The sequence below is a fragment of the Pelecanus crispus genome, chromosome Z, assembly GCF_030463565.1.
Source record: "Pelecanus crispus isolate bPelCri1 chromosome Z, bPelCri1.pri, whole genome shotgun sequence".
NCBI classification, from domain to species: Eukaryota; Metazoa; Chordata; class Aves; order Pelecaniformes; family Pelecanidae; genus Pelecanus; species Pelecanus crispus.
The window spans coordinates 13,105,115-13,123,370 of NC_134676.1; positions in this window are offsets into that span (position 1 = coordinate 13,105,115).

An 18,256-nucleotide genomic window follows, 5' to 3' on the forward strand; every position below is an offset into this window, starting at 1 on the left:
TGCTGGCTCACAACAGCAAGGTGCCCGATGGGGTGAAGCAAGAGAAATTCTAAGAATTATTCCCTTTGACTCCCAAGTTCAAAAATGTGATTATCTTCCAGTAGGACATGAAAAATCCCCAGAGGACCCACAATGCCTTGGGATAGATAGCCCAGAGTGCTGAGCCCTTATTTCAGAGCACAACTGTCCCCTGTGATCAATTCTGGCAGGAAATGATAGCCAATAGCCATGCAAATGTGATTATTAACTTCAGCAGCAGCAGCATATGGATCAGAATCACCAAAATATACATGCACTAATTTCCGATTATCCATTATCTTAATTTTTAAAGGTCCACAGTCCAGCCTATTTGTAGAGCTCGCCACTACGACAAGGGAGCAGATTATGTCTGAACGCCTTCTCATTCAAATCAGAGCAATTCTGTTCGTTTCAGGGGCTGCACCAATGTAGAAATGGCATGAAAAGGAACTTTGCTTTACCTTTCTTATCCCCCCCCACGTAACAGTATCATTCAAATCTCTCTAAAGTCAGTCATATAAGTTTCCCCCATTTTCTACATTAATTGTAAGGTAAAGTTACAAAGTGCTGAAGGTTTGGTGCTCCTGCTGCAGAGCGTTTGGCTTCTGGCAGGATTATACCATGGAAGCAAAGCTGATGCTCATACACAATGTTTTTGCTAAGTACTGTCATAGGCAGCTGGTGGCATTCAATTTTGTAATGTAAATCAATCATTGCTTGTATCTGCTGATACCAGGCCAAAAGGTAGAAAAGATACTGTGCTACATGTGTGGGGGGTTTATTCTGCAGATCTCTATGGAAAGGTCAACTTTATCTACAACTTGAATCAGTCATTCTGGAGGCTGCCAGCAATATTTTCAATTCTCCTCTTAACACATCTCAGAAATATTATTTTTCTACTGCTTTTCCTGAAGGTTATGCACCTCTTCTGCAATGTGAATATCAAAATCCTACTCCCATGCTGTTTCATGAGTATGGACCTCCTAACATTGATATATAGGATTTGCAATACTTGTATTTTGCAGCCTGGTCAGATGTCGATAGCATCAGTAGCTTTCTGTGTTTTTCTCGGACACCAGATGAGTAGAGATAAAGTCTATCCCTTAGTGTTTTCCACACTTCACCTCCCATAGAGTGCCCAAAATCTCATTTTATTTTGCTTTAGGTAAGGGAAGGATGCTGAAAGTGAAACAGTTATCTGGACCCCAGAGGAACCTGGAAGAAGAGCTAGAGCCCAAGGAAAAGGGGAGAAACCAGAAAGCAGGAAGAAAGATCAGATCAAGCTGATGGTGTAATATTCAGCTTTTGGGATTCGAACACTGCTCAGATCATATAACATCATGTGGCTGTATCAGTGGGACCAAATTTCAGTAGCATATTTTCAGAAACCCGGAGTACTTTCAGAGTGGCTACACAGCAGATTTTAGTCACCCTAACAACATTTTATCCCAATGCCAGCTTCAGCAATCTGTAATTTTTTCAGATTTTCCAAGCGCAAGCAGAATTTTCTGCCCTGACCCATGCCACCCTGACAGTGTCCATCTTCTGTTGCGCTGCGGGGACGGCTGGACAACATCCAGCAATCCAGGCAGATTTGCTGAGCTATCACCTGCCCTCAGCTCTCCCTGAAATCCCCAGATGTAGGGGTCCACATTATTCTGAAGTTTTTCTGTAGCTGATTTGATGCCACTTGGGTCTAGTTTAGTGGCTTAGGGACATACTATTTGGCAGTAGGTAGAGCAGAAATTGCAAATGAAAAAGCACATCTTCATATCCAGGTGGGATGTATGTAATGCTGCCATCACTGACACTACAAAGTGCCCCAATATTTGCTAAGTATCTGGAGCTGATTATCCTAAATTGTGACTTTCCCCTAGCAGCTTCCAAAATTCAGGCTGAGATTTGAAAACTGCAGCATGATTCCTGACATGTGAACTCCACTAGTAAGACTTGTGTTTTCCTGTGTTTATGGAACACAACTGGCACCCTTCATCTTTAATATTGCTCCTCTTTGTTCTCATCTCTGCCCTTTACACAGACACACGCACACTCTCCCATGTATACAGCTGGTATAAAATAGACCAAGGACAAGCCACCACTGGCTGTGCTATTATAATTTCCATTCACAAGGAGATTAAAATGAACTATCCTGTTGATTTCCTTGTCTACGTGAAAAAATTAACCAGCATGATTACAGTAATAACCTAGAGTTATCTTGGTCCTCAGGTGGGCACACTGTTCCAATTTTATTTGGAAATAATTACTTCAAAAGCAGAGCAATTTTTCCAGGACTGTGTCTTACTCTGAAAGAGCGTATCTGTATGGCTTCCGCTGCAGCAGCAGTGACAGTGATTTGCTTTGCATGAGCAAGCCCAAGAGAGGGAACACATTACATATGTCTCCTCCATAACATGCTGCAGTAAATATGAGACTAAAAGGGCTGAATAAGAGAAATCTTGGAAGTCGAAGGGAGCTGTGCACAGAAAGTGAAGAGTCACACCAGGCTCACAGCCACAGTCACAATTTGGCTCTGCACAGCCTTATATCATCTATAGTAATGACACTCCACTTTGTCCCAGCTTTAATTTGGATCACCAGCTACAAATGGGAACAACCAAAAAAAAAAAAAAAAATGCTGATCCAATACTTTTTTACTGTCTTTTGAAACCTACTACATCTTTACATCAAAGGGAAAAAATAAGCTAATAGCTGTGAATCCATCAGCAGGGATTTCTCTTCATTTATGTCTTTCCTCCTGTATTTTTGTAGACTAACTGCAAGCCTTACTAGGTTGTAAAGTTCCCCAGATGCAATAGGTTTCCCTCAGGGGACTAAAGTGGGTAACCCTTAAGAAGTACTTAGTTTAAATTAGCATGAAACATAGAAGCATAGCTGCCTCCACTATACCAGGAGGTGAAGGCAGGGAGCAAAAATGCCACTATCAACAAGATCTAAACCTTAAAGTGAGAAAATGTACACTTAGATACATTTATTATAAATTGTTTGTGGATACCACCCATTCAATTATTCATTTGCTGCAACAGTCTAAGATACGTACTCTATATAAATACCATAACAGACCAAAATAAGTCAATACTAAGGGTCAAAGTGTCTCAGATTCAAACACTCAGCTACAAATCTTCATAGAAACATTTGTTTTCCAGGCTCCTGAGGATAAAAGCCTCTCCAAGATTATTTTGCAATATATATAAGATACAGTTTTCTAAAGACTTTCTTCCATATAATTCCAAGATCAACACTTGCTTCGATTTCAGTAGTGTAAGATATCAGAGGTCAAATTAATCCATTGGATGAACTTGACTGTAGATAGAATATTTGCAGAGACCAAAGTAGATACAAAAAGTCTAAGGTTAAAACAAATAAAATACTGAAGATCATCCTAGAGCTTCTCATCAAGATAAGGTTCTTTGCTAATTTCTTTAGCAAATTAGTAATCTTCCTCTTTATTATTGTGCAGTGGTTACCAAACCTGCTCTGATGTGGTGTTTATTTTTCTTTGAAGTAATAAAGTTTGGATTTCTTTGATTTCTAGTATTAGGTGATCAACTTTTCATTCCTCCCTTTGTCTAGAGCAGCACTTCTGTGTATTTTATGATTTATTATATTTCCTTGTTAAATATGTGGGCACATATAGAGCAATTTACTGTTTCAAAGCACCTCCTTCAATTTGAACATCATCTTTGCACAAAAAATCCATATCTGCACATACCTGTTGGAGAAACCAGAATATTTTATTCACGATAGCTGCTGGGTGTGTGCTATCTTGACAGCATGGTAAGAAAAGCACTGATGAAACCCTTTCTTGCATGGAACTGGCACCAAGGAGTTATAAAATAACTATGCAATAGATACCAACTCCTGCTTAAGCATTGCCAAAGCAGTCTGTTGCCACGGGAATGTCCACATCTCTAATGCACAAATAGCAGAGTCAGCACCTAATCAGTATTACATTAATCAAGGGCTGTGCAAAGAGAAGTGTTTTAAGAGACTAGATAAGTTTTGGAGAAGCAGCGCCCCACAGCTAGCCAGCAGCCAGTATTGCCCCATTCCCAGGTCCCAGCATCGCTCCTGCTTTCCCCAACATGGCCACATTCAAGGTCCTCCAGAACCAAGGGGATCAGCCTGATTTCATAACGCAAAACACCCATCTGATGTCCTCTCCTCGTGTGAGCGGGAAGCACTTGCCACGAACAAAGTCTGTAAACAGTCTACTCATTGTTCAATAAAATACTTGTCACACATGTTAATCATTACAATCTTTTGCAGTCAGATAGTACCATTCATCTGATGAGCTCAGCCTACAAATTTAGCTTGAATCTGGTCTGGCGTCTGCCTTGAAGTATGCTTTGATTTGAAAATAATGTTAAAACTCTGCCTAGAATTGTTTCTGTGTGTGCATGTGGGTCTGTGTGTGCCTGTACACATGGACAGAAATTCCTAATATTTCAGTACTGTTTGAATGAGTGCTGAGTACCACACACCATCTGCCAGTAACTGTATTTCTAAACTTGGAAAAAAAGAAAGGAAGAGATATTTTAATCCTTTTGCTCATAAGAGCAGTGATTTCTCTAGAAATTCAAGCAGCTCTAAAAGGGATGTACTGTTTCCAAAGGCAGCTCTCACTCAACAGGTTTTTGAATTCTCCATAACTCAATGTCTCAATATTCTATCATGTCAAATAAGGACAAAAACCACATCTTTATCTAGCCAGGGTCCATATGGCAGGTGCTTTCCAAGACATTTGGAATCTCAGATGTAAAGTCCTAAAGAAAGACAAAATAGTATCGTTAAATGAGGGCAAGGCAGAAATGAAGTGCACTGTCAGAATGTCTTTGTGGATCATGAAGGTCTCTGCAATACTGCATGCAGAGATCTGATATTCAAGAGAGACTGCTCAGTTTAGTCTGTCAGTTTTTACTGCTATGTTATGTGCAGCATCCTTTTCTTTGTCCCTGGAATTGTCTGGGTTTCTCCCCAAATTATACGTGTTACTGTTGGAAATTCTTCATCAGAAGAATTTTCTGGAAAAAAACCCAAACCCACCACTAACTGCCTGGGATGCAGTTAGTATTTCTTTATCACATCCCCATGGCACAGCCACAGCAGCCTCTTCTGAACATCGTTTCATTTTGGCTTTTGCACTGTAATATTTCCTTTTTTATTTCTTGTACTTACTCATTTAAAAAAAAAAAAAAAAAAGCAATCCAAGGCTAACAAAATACAAACTGGCTAATGGAAAAAGCTGCACACTTGATTTTTTTGGTCTTCAGAGCATGTGATGTGAAGTCTTGTGAAGCAGCAAAAGTCTCTCATAAGCGCTCCCAGATCTTGCATCAGTGGCCATTTCAAGCAACCAATATCTGTTTTCCTTTTTTAAGTAAAACATGCTGTTATTCAGCTTGAACTACCTGGGGTCTAGAACTCTGAAAAAGCTAATAAAAAAAGTTTTCTACACAGTTCTATTTTTGTATCAAATCCAAAGCACTGCAAGCCAGAGCTGTTACTTCAAACGAACATTTTTCTTTGTCATTGGGACACAGGTGCGTTGTAACAAGCATAAGGAATCCAAAGGACCAGTGAATCAAATAAATCACCAGCAATCCTGATAGAGATGGAGAGACAAAGAGACAGACCTAGAAAATTAAACTGCTACACTGCTCTTGAAGAATTGCAATTTACAGCGATAAAAAACGTCCTTGCAAATAACATCATTGAAAACTTCCAAGAGCTGAAATGTCAAATACTAATGCAATTCCACTAAATATCCCCCATATAAATCCCATTTCATTGACATTAAAGAGTCAGAAGGCAGAGAATTACCATCCAGAGAGCCAAGCAGGGGAGGAGAGGAATGGAGATATGCCTGAAGAGAGGAGGATCCCGAGGAGGCCAGAATTAGCAGCCCATTACACTCTCCAGCCTGGTGAATTCACACATGTAAGTGAGTGAGCACAATAGCTGTCTTACTCCTATTTCTTTCCGAGAGCAGTAAATGAACGAGCCTTCTGCTTATCATGAATCTGTCAGGTTTAATGGAAGGCCTACCCTGATTTTGGGTTTAATTTGCTTGGAGCAAAGAAGTCTTAAGTGCCATAAACACTATGAATATCAAAGGGGTCTAAGTGATGCTTGTGTAATACAACTGGCTGTTATGCAGGCAGGCAAAGGCTTTTGCCTCTTTTTTTTTTTTTTTTTAATTTTAAAAAAAAATACTTCATTGCCAATTTGCAATCTGAACAGGTACCTGGGGCCAAAGGGCTGCGGGGGCACCGAGGTGTAAACCTGCCTGTCCCCACTGGCATGGTGCTCCTCAGCTGCTTTTGCTTCGCTCCTTTAGGGAGCTGCGGCACCACATATCTGCCCACAGGAGAGGAAAAGGCAATACAGCGATGCACGCTCCTGGGTTACGTCCCACATACCCACTTTGTGAGTTGGGGATGGAGCAGAGGTATGGGAGCCACCTGCCTCTCACTTGGTTTCTCAGTTGGAGGCCAGGAGAAAAAGAGTCCCCATCAGATCTTTATTGCAAGGGGCCAGATCTGCATGGGAGCATCTACAGGCTGGTGAAAGCTGTGGTGTCTGGGGCCTTGTGAGACAGCCTGGGCTCTGTGAAGTTTTTGTCTTGCAAACCAGACAGGTTCCTGCCTGCATGGAGGCCACTGGACCAAGGTCCATGTCTGGGTACAGGTACAGCATTTGATAATGATATTATTTGCATTATTTTTGAGATCCTAATTACAGGGTTGGTGGGAGATCATTGAGCAAATACCATTACTGATGGTGCCAGATTAGGTACTAGTAGATCCACTTCTGACACCTTCTGTCAGTCACTTTGGCATTTCTCCCCTTGATGCTCCTTAACGCAGAGCAATCTGCAAAGTGCCATAGTCCTCCTTCACATCCGTTTTTACCCTGGCATCCCATCTGCTGCAGGGTGTCTGTGTGGCCAGTGGTGCTCAGCATCCATGTCTGCCCAGCCTCATCTCATCCTTTTCCTGTACAGTCACTCCTGCCTGTACCCATCTGAACGGTGGTGGAGAAAGCACATGTGGCCCCAAGACCATGATTCACCAGCTCAGATCAACACAGAGATGGTGATGATGAGGTCAGCTAGCATTCATTTAAATATTATACATGTGCATATTAACTTGCAAAGTTAGTAAGTTGAGTTGCAAACAATGTCTGGCCAGGGAGAGTAAGAGGGCTTTTCTGCTCTGTATTTCTGCACAGCTCCCAGCGCTGGGGGACCTCAGCCCAAGGCAAGTGGTCTGCTGTGGACCACCACCCTGACTGAAACACCATACTGACTGTGATTCAGTTCTTTTTCTGGCTCAGCTGTCATGAAAAAGCCAGCCTTTTGCAGAAAAATTTTCATCAAGAGCGATACCAAAGCTATTGCTGCGGGCAGATCTCTCTGTTGCAGCATGTACGAAGCTACCCAGAGCAGCTGAAGTGGAGGAGCCCACATCTGATGCATCTTTCTCTACAGCTTAGCTCACTGTAATGCAAAAAGCAAGAAGATACCAGGGTGCTTCTCAGATGGAGAACTTCAAGAGGAATTCAGTGCTTGACAGCCTAACTCTGCCCGTCCTCCCTCTCTCCCAGCAGCGCTCCTGCCCTCGTCTCTTTGAGATGCTGCAGCTCTGTATAGAGTAAGTGGTGACTATGAAACCCTGACAAACGAGAGGGAACTAATGGGATATTTCTATTTCTGGAATTGCCCATTAGAGAAGCTATTCTGTGGTACACAGCATGCCAGCACACTTTAAAAAATAAATAGGAACAAGAATATTAGCAGAGGAAGCATATGTGGCCCCAAGACCATGACTCATTGGGTTAAATCGACCAGCTGAGGTCAGTGCTTCTATTTATCAGCTTTTAGTTGCAAATATGGCGATGGGGACAGTGATTCTATTACTTAAATTTTACATGCTGTGTAAAATAGGGCAGTGATTAATGTCTGTAACTAAGGCAGCTAGCTAGCTACATGTGCTGCTTTTAGAATTTGGAAGCTATTTCAAGGTCAAGAGGTTTAGTTTTCTTCCTAAAGTGGGTTTTCAGCTGGTAAAGTGGGCTTCCTATGGACTTCAGGGTCTGTATTTATAGGCAATAAAAGTATTTTGTGTTCTCATCAGCATCCAAAACCAGAGCTGAACCACAGCTTGATGAGAAAAGCCCCAGTAATTGCACTTTCACAGTCACCCATCCTTCGTGCATTGTGGTACCATGAAAGCATTGACCATAAGCTGATGCCAAACATGAGGCTATTTTGACAAACACAGAAAATGTTTCTATAATGTGTTGCTGGTTTTCCTTATAGTGTCCCAAATTTTGGATACAAAGCATCCTCCTCTGCCAGTCTGTACCCTGGTCATTTATACCATCAGTGTGTGAGTGTTTGGATGAGACGGTGCAGGTGGTTGGCCCTCGTCCTCGGTTTGCTCATGGGATGCTGCATCAGGGCACATCGAAGTTCAGGCTCAAATGGATGGTGGGAAACAATCTCTCTAAGGAAGGTCCACTTCTGTTGCCAGGCCATCACATGCAGAACATTACAATAGGTGCAAATAACCTTACATCCCTGCTGTCTTATATGTGAGTTGTTACCATTTTCACTGTGAAATGATTCCATTCTGGGTTTTACTGTCAATTAAAAAAAAATAAAAACCACAACCAAAACCAGAGGTAATGCTGATGGGAGGACAGTATTCCTTTCTGTCAAACACCCAGAAGCCTGTAGACATGCCCAGGTATAATGCATTTGTAAAGGAGGAGAGATACTCTTCTCTCCTCTCTTTCACCAAGAAAGCACAGGACGATGACAGAGCAAGCCCAGAGCAGAAGAGTAACTCCATTATCTCCATTTCCCAGCAGAGAAGCAGAGGTAAGTTAAAACCAAGTGACTCACCGCTCTGATTCATGTCCCACTGCTGTTATCCTTCATCCCACTGCTTCATGGATAAACAGAGGCTCAACAGATCTGCTAAGAGAAAGCCAAACTCTGTTCAAGCAGGGTAGCTCACTCCAGAGGCTGATATGGCAGGCAGAGCCTAGATTGACTGCTACAGCACAATCCGATCTCTGTTGGTCAAAACTAACAGCAGTAGCACAGGCAAGTCCCAACCCAACAGCTGTACGGCAACGTAACAGCTGGAGGCAGCCGCTCCCCCTCGCCCCAGGCAGCTTGGCTGGAGGAAATACCAACGGGGAGACCACAGGCATCTGCAGGGCAACATAAGAAGGGCAGCATAAGCAAAAGGTGCAAGGCTGGGCCATGCATGCCAAGGGTTTACCAGCTGCCATCCCCAGCAAGGAGAAGGCTGAAGGGTCTGTTAGCATATCAGTTAATCCCCCCAGGCATTTGGGACAGGGCACGCCACCTCATGCCTCTCCTTTCCCAGCTAGCCTCCTCCTTCATGCCTGACTCCTGCAAGCAGACACGCTCAGGAGAAGAATCCCCATCCTTCCACGCTGCTCAGCCTCGCACACCCACAGCTGCCTGTCTGCCTGCAGCCTCTTAACAGTCAGACCCAGTCACTAGAATATGTAAAACTTCCTGTAGGAACCCTGTAGGCCCACAGTAATTACAGACAAACTGTGGTGCTGGTTGGGGGTGTGCTGCAATTACCAGCAGCAAAGATAAAACCTCTGAGCAGGCTCTCAAGCTATTTAGATTACAACTCCTCTCAGCTTAGCAGTGCTCTCTGTGGCAGCATCCATCTTTCAGCAACATTAGCTGGTCACCATGCAGGGTTTCACGTGTTTTACCTGCCCCCCAGTTCTTGAAGTTGTTTGCTTGAGGCTTTTTTGGGTTGGTGTTTTTTTTTTTTTTAAAGGCCAACTTCTGTATGAGATATTTTGGTAACATTTTCTCCCCTAAAGCCCTCACTAGACATCGCTTCCAAGGTTCATATTCATGAATTTCATTATTTCCGATGGAAATTGCATGCATCCCAGGTCCCTGGAGCATTGAGGGGAGGTGGTTTAACTACTAATGTCAGTCTGATAATTTTGTGCCTAGGTTTGGAGGCATCCTCTGTGGCTGTTTCTCCACTAAGTGCTTGGTGTCTTGAATTTTTCATGGCTAAGACATCTATGACTAAGGCATCCAGAAAGATTATTCTTTTTAAATACAGGTTAGCTACTCTTTTATTTCATTTGTGTGGGTGTTATTTCACTCAGCGCTTCGGTGCCTTGTGATCTACTTACAGGCTGAAACAGGCTCCGGTGAACTTTCATGCCTTTATATTCAGGTTACTCTTAACTTACAAAAAAAACCCACCTCTGAGGCGACTCTATCCTTGAGTTTTAAATCAGAAAGGGCTATTTTGTATAAGTGATTGTAAAAATGTTATATCAGTTCAATTCATGAGTCTCATGGGCTATGAGGGCCCAGTGGGGTCTCCACAGGGCTCTGGGTGCTGGGCTTGCCTAGAAAGATAAGAAGTGCTGGGCACTGTTGCGGGCTTTTGTTAGCCCTCGTGAAAGCTCTTGTCCCGCATCCAAGAGGGTCATGGACCCAGAGCATCTCCTGATTTACACATGGCAGTTGGGATGAAGCTGCTGGAAAGGCTCAGGTGCTCCTCGCCCACCTCCAAATCCTCCCCCAGGCAGGAGAGAGCACGGGGAGACCTTCCAAGACTCCTTTGGAAGAAGTTTAAAAGAAAAGGAAAAGAAAACCTACTTCTACCCCAAAACAACAGTGTCCTTGTGGGGAGCTCTCCTGGTGCCTGGCACTTTATTTTACTGGTGTAATTGTGCCAGGAGAACGCCTCTGCTCTTCTGTACTGATATGCCCTTAAGGAATTTAAGCAGTTCAGTCTGTCTTTGAAGAGGTTGTGAGGTGACTTAATTACAATGTAAATGGATCTTCAGAGGGAAAATATCACAATATAATGGTTAGCAGTTACAGTCAGGATACTGACCTTAGAAATGTAGGACACTTGTGCAGTATCAGCACCAGGTTAACCTTATCCAAATAAAGCTAGTGAAGCATGAAAAAGAAGCATAAGGCTCCCATGTTATCCTCACATGAAGGCAGGACGTCTTACCAGAAAATCTGATTTAGCCAAAACCTGTGATGCACAGTGGGAAAAGGATACAGCGTTTGGTCAGGAGACTGGACAAGATTTACTAGCAGTCTCTCCTCACCTTCAAAGTCACCTTCATTAACAGCCACTTCACAAGCTCCTGCAGCTTCAAGGAGAAACTTAGCCATTTCAGAGCAAAGCAAGTGAAGGCATAGATATGGAGAAATATCCCAATGACACTCCACAGCTTGGAATATTGACTTGCATGGTATACTATGCATTTTAGCTTTTTTCTCTCAATCTCTCTCTTTTTTTTTTTTTAAAGAAATGTGCAATATAACAGGTCATGAAGGAAAGCTAACAAGAAAGCAAAGCCACTTATTTAAAGAAAACACAGGCAGGAGACCAAGAATTGTCCCTTCAGTCCTAGAAGTAAGAGGAACCAAAGTAAGGTGTATTTTATGTAAAAACTTAAAAAGAAGTCCAGGTCATGCATTATAAAACTCAGCAACTTAAATGTAGGTGCTTACTGAAACACATGCATGGTACGTCCTGTGGTAAAAGCTAGTCAGTTGTAAGAGACCTCACATCCACATAAACAAAGGCAGTAGAAGAACAACAAAATGACTTCAAAGGCAACAAGCGCTTGCAGATGCTGAGATGTTGATTTCCCTGGGCACTGGGGTTGGTCTGTGCTTTCAGAGGGTTCAGCTCACAGCTCCATCCCTTCCCTTCTGCTCTGTCTTGTCTCTGGTGCATCCTACCAGGTGTCCACAGACCCTGGCTGGGGGACAGCTCTTTCAGTTTCTAGTAGCAGCTGTAAATCATTCTTTACCTTAACATGGGACACCTGCTTTAAAATTTCCCCTTTCTTTTTCCAAAGATTTTAATGCTCTTCAGAAATGTTGCTTCCCATCCCCTGTGACTCAAAAAAGACAGAGAGCTAGGCTAAAAGTGACGGGTAGTTTCTAAAGAAATCTAGAATGCCTACATGCTTTTTAGTCACATAACTATACGCACACTTCATTAAATTAAAAACCAATTACCACAGTTTATGATATGAATCCAACACTTCAGAGTTTGCATTTTGACTCCTTTTTTTGTTGATTCTCTATAAATGATCCTGGCTGATGTTTCTCCCTTATGGTGGAATGACAAAAGGCATTTTTTGGTAGGTGCTCTGGCTGTTCGTTTCTGGAGTGACATTAGCCTTTCTCTCTTCCTGAGTGAGGTTGGATGGAGGTGCCAGTTTGTTTATTGGACTTAAATGGTGTTGAATTGAAAAATAAGAGATGACAAGAACCTATGCTGAACACCATGATGTAAATGAGAGAGTCTCTTACTGTACAGGTGGGTGCAGTAGGAGAGATCCCCGCAGGGTTCATGCTGCACCACTAAGTTCCTTGATATTCATTCATAAACATGGATGGGTATTAATTAGGAAAGGCAAGTATTTCACCAGTGCAGATATGTAATCCTGTCTTTGAATAAAGTGACAGCTGTATGTATTTGCTGAAAATATCCCAGAAATTCATGCGTTTTCAAAAGTTTCTTGCCTAGTTTCTTGCTTCTTTTTGTTTAACAGAAGTATCCACAATAAGGATCTTTTCCTTAATGCTTGAAGTAGTGAAACAACTTTGTAAATAACACCTCTGGATGTGCATGACTTTGCAAAAGCTCAAAAAACTTCTCAGCCCATGCTGTTCTGACAGCAGTGGACAGAGATGCAGAGCTTCTTCCTCTCCCCAAGTCCCCCATGTTGTGCTAGAGGCAGGTCTGGTGCCTTGCTTGGGGTTTGCTGCCTGGATGAGAACACCTTGGTGCATTATCTGCCTGATATTGACATCATCTTGCAAAAGAAATGTTGATTCTGGCAGTTTGGCTGGTAATATCTCCGGTGTCTCAGTCAAATTAGACATTAAAAATCTGCATCTAAATCCAGTCCTATGAAAGAACTGAATGATATTTCTAGCACCTGTAAAATTTTGGGGTATTCAGGACAAAGATGAATAATATTGTGAGGACTGCTTTTCTTCTGCTCAAATAAAACAGAGCAGACCACCCTCTATTTCCCAGTCTCTCCCTCTGTTATTAGACCAGCCTGTTGAGTGGGCAGCTTGTGGGAGTATCCAGCTTAGCAGTCTCAGACAAAGCAATTAAGCTGATCACAGGATTACAGAAACGTTAGCTGAGAGGGACCTTTGGAGGTCATCCAGTTCAACCTCCCACTTGGAGCAGAGTTTTTGCCAACACTGGATCAGGTCAGCTGTGGTTTTGCCTAGACAAGTGTGTAAGACCTCCAAGGATGGAGACACAACAATGCCTCTAGTTAGCCTGCCCCAGGGCTGCAACACCCTCCTGCTGAAGAAATTTTCCTAAAGTCCAACTTGAAACTCCAAAGCTGCAGTTTGATGCTAATGCCCCCAGGTATATTATCTTCTGCTACTGAGATCAGTTGGTCCCTGTTATTTTTGTAACTTCCCCCCAACTAGTTGTGGACCCCTAGGCCTTCTCTTCCCTAGATTAAACAATCCAGCTCTCTCTACCTCTTCTTGTAGGTCATATCCCCCAGACCCATGACCATCCTGATAGCCCTTTGCTGGACCCTATTTTCTCAACATCATTTTGAACTGGGGACCTGAAGCTGGACATGGTACTCCTGAGCTGGACAAGATCTCCAGTGCAGAGAAGAAGGGGCTAACAACTTCCCTCTAACTACTGGCTATCTTCTTCATATCATAATGAGAGTGTCTCGGTGGCTCATATTCAATGTGGTGCATGTCCTTTCCAGCAGCGCCACTTCCACTTGGCTCCCAGTCTGCGCCAGTACATTGTTTTTTTCCCACCCTGGGCACAGGACTTGGCACTTTTCCTTGCTTTACTTCCTCAAATGTCTGTTGTCCCAGTTTCAAGTTTCTCTGTGTCCCTCTGAATTGAAGCTCTTCCATTTGGCATATCAACCACTCTCCTTTAACTTATTATCATCCACAATGCAGATGCAGCTTCTCTCTTCATGTAGGTGGCTGATGATGCTACTGAACAATATTAGCCCCTGCGTACTACTGTAGCCCAGTGGTCCAGCCAATTTTCACCTCACCTAACAGTCCAGTCTTCCAGCCTGTACTTCCACAACTTCTTTCCAAGAGTGCTGTAGAGATGGTGTTGAAAGCCTTCCTGAATCCAAGTAGTCTTATATCCACTGCCCCTCCCACCCCCGTAGCCAGGCATTTCATCACAGAAGGCAGCTTTGTTGGTGAGGCCCAATTTGCGCTTCATAAATCTTTGACCATTCCCTAGTATCTTCCCGCCCTGTTACAAGTTTGGAAATGGACTCAAGAGGTTGTGCTTCCTACACTTGCCCGGGACTTTGAGACAAGGCTGACAGTACCATGTTCTCCATCTCAAAGACAGGTGCAACACTGGCCCAGTCCTCAAGGACTTGCCCAAGTCACTGATTTTTCCTAGCTGAAGCTTGCTATTGCTGTCAGCCCCTTGGGACGAATAACACCCGCCCTCTCTGAGCAATCCTTGCTGCTGGCTACCCACCTCCATCCCAAGCTGTTGGGGCACACACCAGTCTCTGGTGCAGGCAAAGAAGAGTACATTAGCTTTTTCCGTATTTCATGTCACTTGGTTGTCTCCCCAACTTGTCAACAGACCCATGGTGTTCACTATGGGCTGTCTCATCTGGAAATAGCATACGTGCAGCGCCTTTGTGAACCCTCCAGATATCCAGCACTGAGTGCGGGAAGCTTATAGGCATAGGACTCCCAGCCTTTGGAGAGGAGACAAGCCTGGGAGGAGAGGAGCTTCCAGGACAGCCTTGACAGTTGGCTGCACATCTGAAACCAGCAAGCGGCAAATCTGCAAAGCCCTGAGCAGCTCAGAGACACTGATGTGGGAGAGCTGGGACTCATTTGACTGTACAACTAAAGGGCTGAGGACCAAGCAGACTCAAACCCTGTTCATTACTGTAACCCCACAGGGTGAACTCTCAGCTTTCTGAGCTCCTTTCTGTGCCACTGATGAACATAACCTGCAAGACACACTATGAGCGGGATAGTCACCAACGTGCTCATACCTCCAGTTATCTTCTAAGCAATTACCTTCTGAAGATACACTTCAATTAAGTCTGCAGTAATGGTCGCTTCTCTCCATCATCACGCAGAGTAAATGAAAATGTGCCAGACATTTCTGCTATTCATGGCTCGCAAACCCTTAACCCTGGTGCTGTCAGCCATATGTGATCTTGGCAACAGGTCCTGTCCATTCTCTACCGAAAGAAAGAAAAAAAAAAAAGGAGGATACTTTAGTACAATCAAAAGATGACTTTGTCTCCCTTAAAGAAAAATATAAGTTAGTTTAAATGTCTGTAAACACTGTGTACAAATTCCCCTGCATGTCAGTGCTGCTCGTACACAAAGGATTCTGTGTCTTTGGCTGAGCGTCTCAGATTCGGGTGTATTGAAATGTGTGTAAATCTTCAGCTGGATCTCAGAAGGAAGCTCTCAATAGCTAGTGCCTAACAATAGACAACATATTTGCAGCAAGGCATTTATTAATGCAGTGAATTTAGCTCCATTTCCTGTTTGCAACTTATCCAACAAATGGACCTCAGTTGTTATTCCAAATGTGTTTATAATTGCATTTTATTTCAGGCCTGTTTTATTTGTATATATTCCAGTTTAAGGAAGGTCACACGCACTCCCTTGTTTCAAGTACAACTGCTCACCCACATGACGTGGTGTTTTCCTGGATGACTGAAACCTTTATGAACAGCCGGCTGTTCCTCTCCCACGCAGGCACAGGCACAGCCCCAGCCACATCTGCAGCGTATTGACTGGTGGGCACGAGCCAGGCCCCTCAACGCACAGCCCTCCGGTCCCCTCTGCTGTGCTTAGAGAACCTCTTCAACCCCAAAGGTCTCCTTGGCACACTCAGGGTGGGACACTGGGAGAGCAGCCTCCAGGGGAAGATGCTCAGGTTTATCACAGCTATTACAGTTCATAGCCTGCCTGGATGGAGAGCAGATCCCACATCACCCAAGAGGGAGCAAGTCTTCCTAGCCTCTGGCCCATGGCCAACTACCCTTTCACCAGGGGGGAAGAGAGTAATGAAGCGTGTATCCGTACAAGATCTTTTCAAAATATCATTAAGAACATTGCATAAGATTAACAGCCTCAGGAATCTCAGACCTTTCCAGGAGAGGAAGCTCCCCTGGATCAATTCTTGTTCAGGCACCAGTACTTCTCCATCAAGGGCTCTGCTTGCCATCACAGCTGAGGTGGGTTACTGCAAGACTGCTGCTTGGAGAAACAACCTGGTTTTGCTAAATTCTTTCTGCAAGTCCTCTGAATACAGGGTCAAGATTTTTAACATGTGTTGGCATTGTTCTGTTTAGCAATGCAAAATTTATACATGACTTAGCTAAATCTTATTTTCAGAAGTGACCGAGGTCCTCAGGAACTTAAGGAGTCAGAGCAGGAATTTAAAAGCTAGTTGAGACATGATTTCATTTCATTTGAACAGACAGGAAACAAAGAAGGACCTATAAAGATGCCTTGGCAGTGGCAAAGAAAGCTTATGAACTGCCTGTCATTTTGCTTTACAACCACCAAAGTCTTCTCCTAACACCTACCTTCAAGATCAATCTCAGGGCAAAGAGAAAAAAAAATCCAAGATTTGAATAAATGTAGAAAAGGAGGGGGCAACAGATAATAAATCCTGAAGGACTAGTCCTTTAGGTGATGGCAAATCCTTTCTGAGCATACATCAGATGCACTAGATGGGAAGGAACTGAATGATGTATTGGGAGTCAAGAAAGCAAAAATGAAAACCTAAAATATTTTAGTCTATTTTGCCAGGAAAACAGCTTATGTGATCACATTCTAAGTATATCTGTGCCTCTCTCTTCTCCCACTTGTCCCTTTTGATCAAATTAAATAGAAGTAAAGAAACCTTCTAAATAATTTAAGCATCTGCAACTTCTGTAAAAGTAAATGGCCAAATAGACAAGATGCTTTTCTACACACAAACTCAACTTTTTTAACAAGCAGAGAGCCCACAAGGGAAAATTACTCTTGTATATAATGCTCTCACTGTAGGAAAAGCTGGAGTAAGAGATACCAAGTCCTTAGAGCACTGGCTCAGGAACAAGATCTACTTATATTAGAGAACTGGCAAAATCATGATCCTCAGCTGCAAGTCCTCCCTGCTGCATGGACAACAGCTTGTTTTTGAAGCAGGCAAAGAGCAGTTTCAAGGTAAATTAACATCAGGTTTTGTTCACCTGAACAAAACGCATTATATGCTGTAGCAGATGTCCAGCTGCTTCAGTTCAGCCACCGAGGCAGCTAGTATTGACAAACATATTTGTTGAAGGAGGGGAGGTTCCTTGAAGCATCAGCAGGGAATCAAAGTAGAGGGGAAAACAACTCTGAGGACAGGGTAATGGAGTCAAACTCAAGTTGACAGGAAAACTGAGAGCAAAAAAACATTAGTAATAAAAACGCAAGAGTGGGAACATCCAAGGCTGGAAATCAGTACAACTCATTCATGAGCACAGAAGAGGAAGTCACCAAGCAACAGGGAAAAGAGAAGAAACAGAGAAGACCAGGGGTCAAAGTCAAGAGAGACAAAAGCCAAACTAGCAAATTGTTTGGAAGTACAGAAGTGTGTGTGGAGTGTGTGTGGATAAATACTGGAGGCACAAAGGCTACTACTCATCAGCATTTCTATCCCTATTCTTTTCTGCTGTCTTAGGAACCAGCTTTTCTTCTCACTTGTTCTACAGAAGCTCTTTCTCCTCCTGAGTCAGAAGGCATTTCTGACCATCAGCTTTTCACAGGCTTCGTGCTGCTGCTTTATAGGCAGGAGAAAACACGACCCAAATGGGAGGAAACACCAGATCTTATTCAGAGATTAACACGGGAAGCAGATCTGACTGTGCTTCTTCCCCATCCAAAGATCCTCCACTCATGCCCAAGGTGGCCACCTCCTACACACACCTGAAATCACACTTTGTATTTGACACTTACAAAGCCCTTGACAGCTTCTCATTTCCCAATTAAACTGCTGTCTACATCAAGCATTACCACAGAATAAACGACTTACTTTTTCAAGAAATTTGTACTTCTCTGAAGCTGGAAACCCCTTTCCATATAGAAAGACAGATGGGCAGTAAGGGA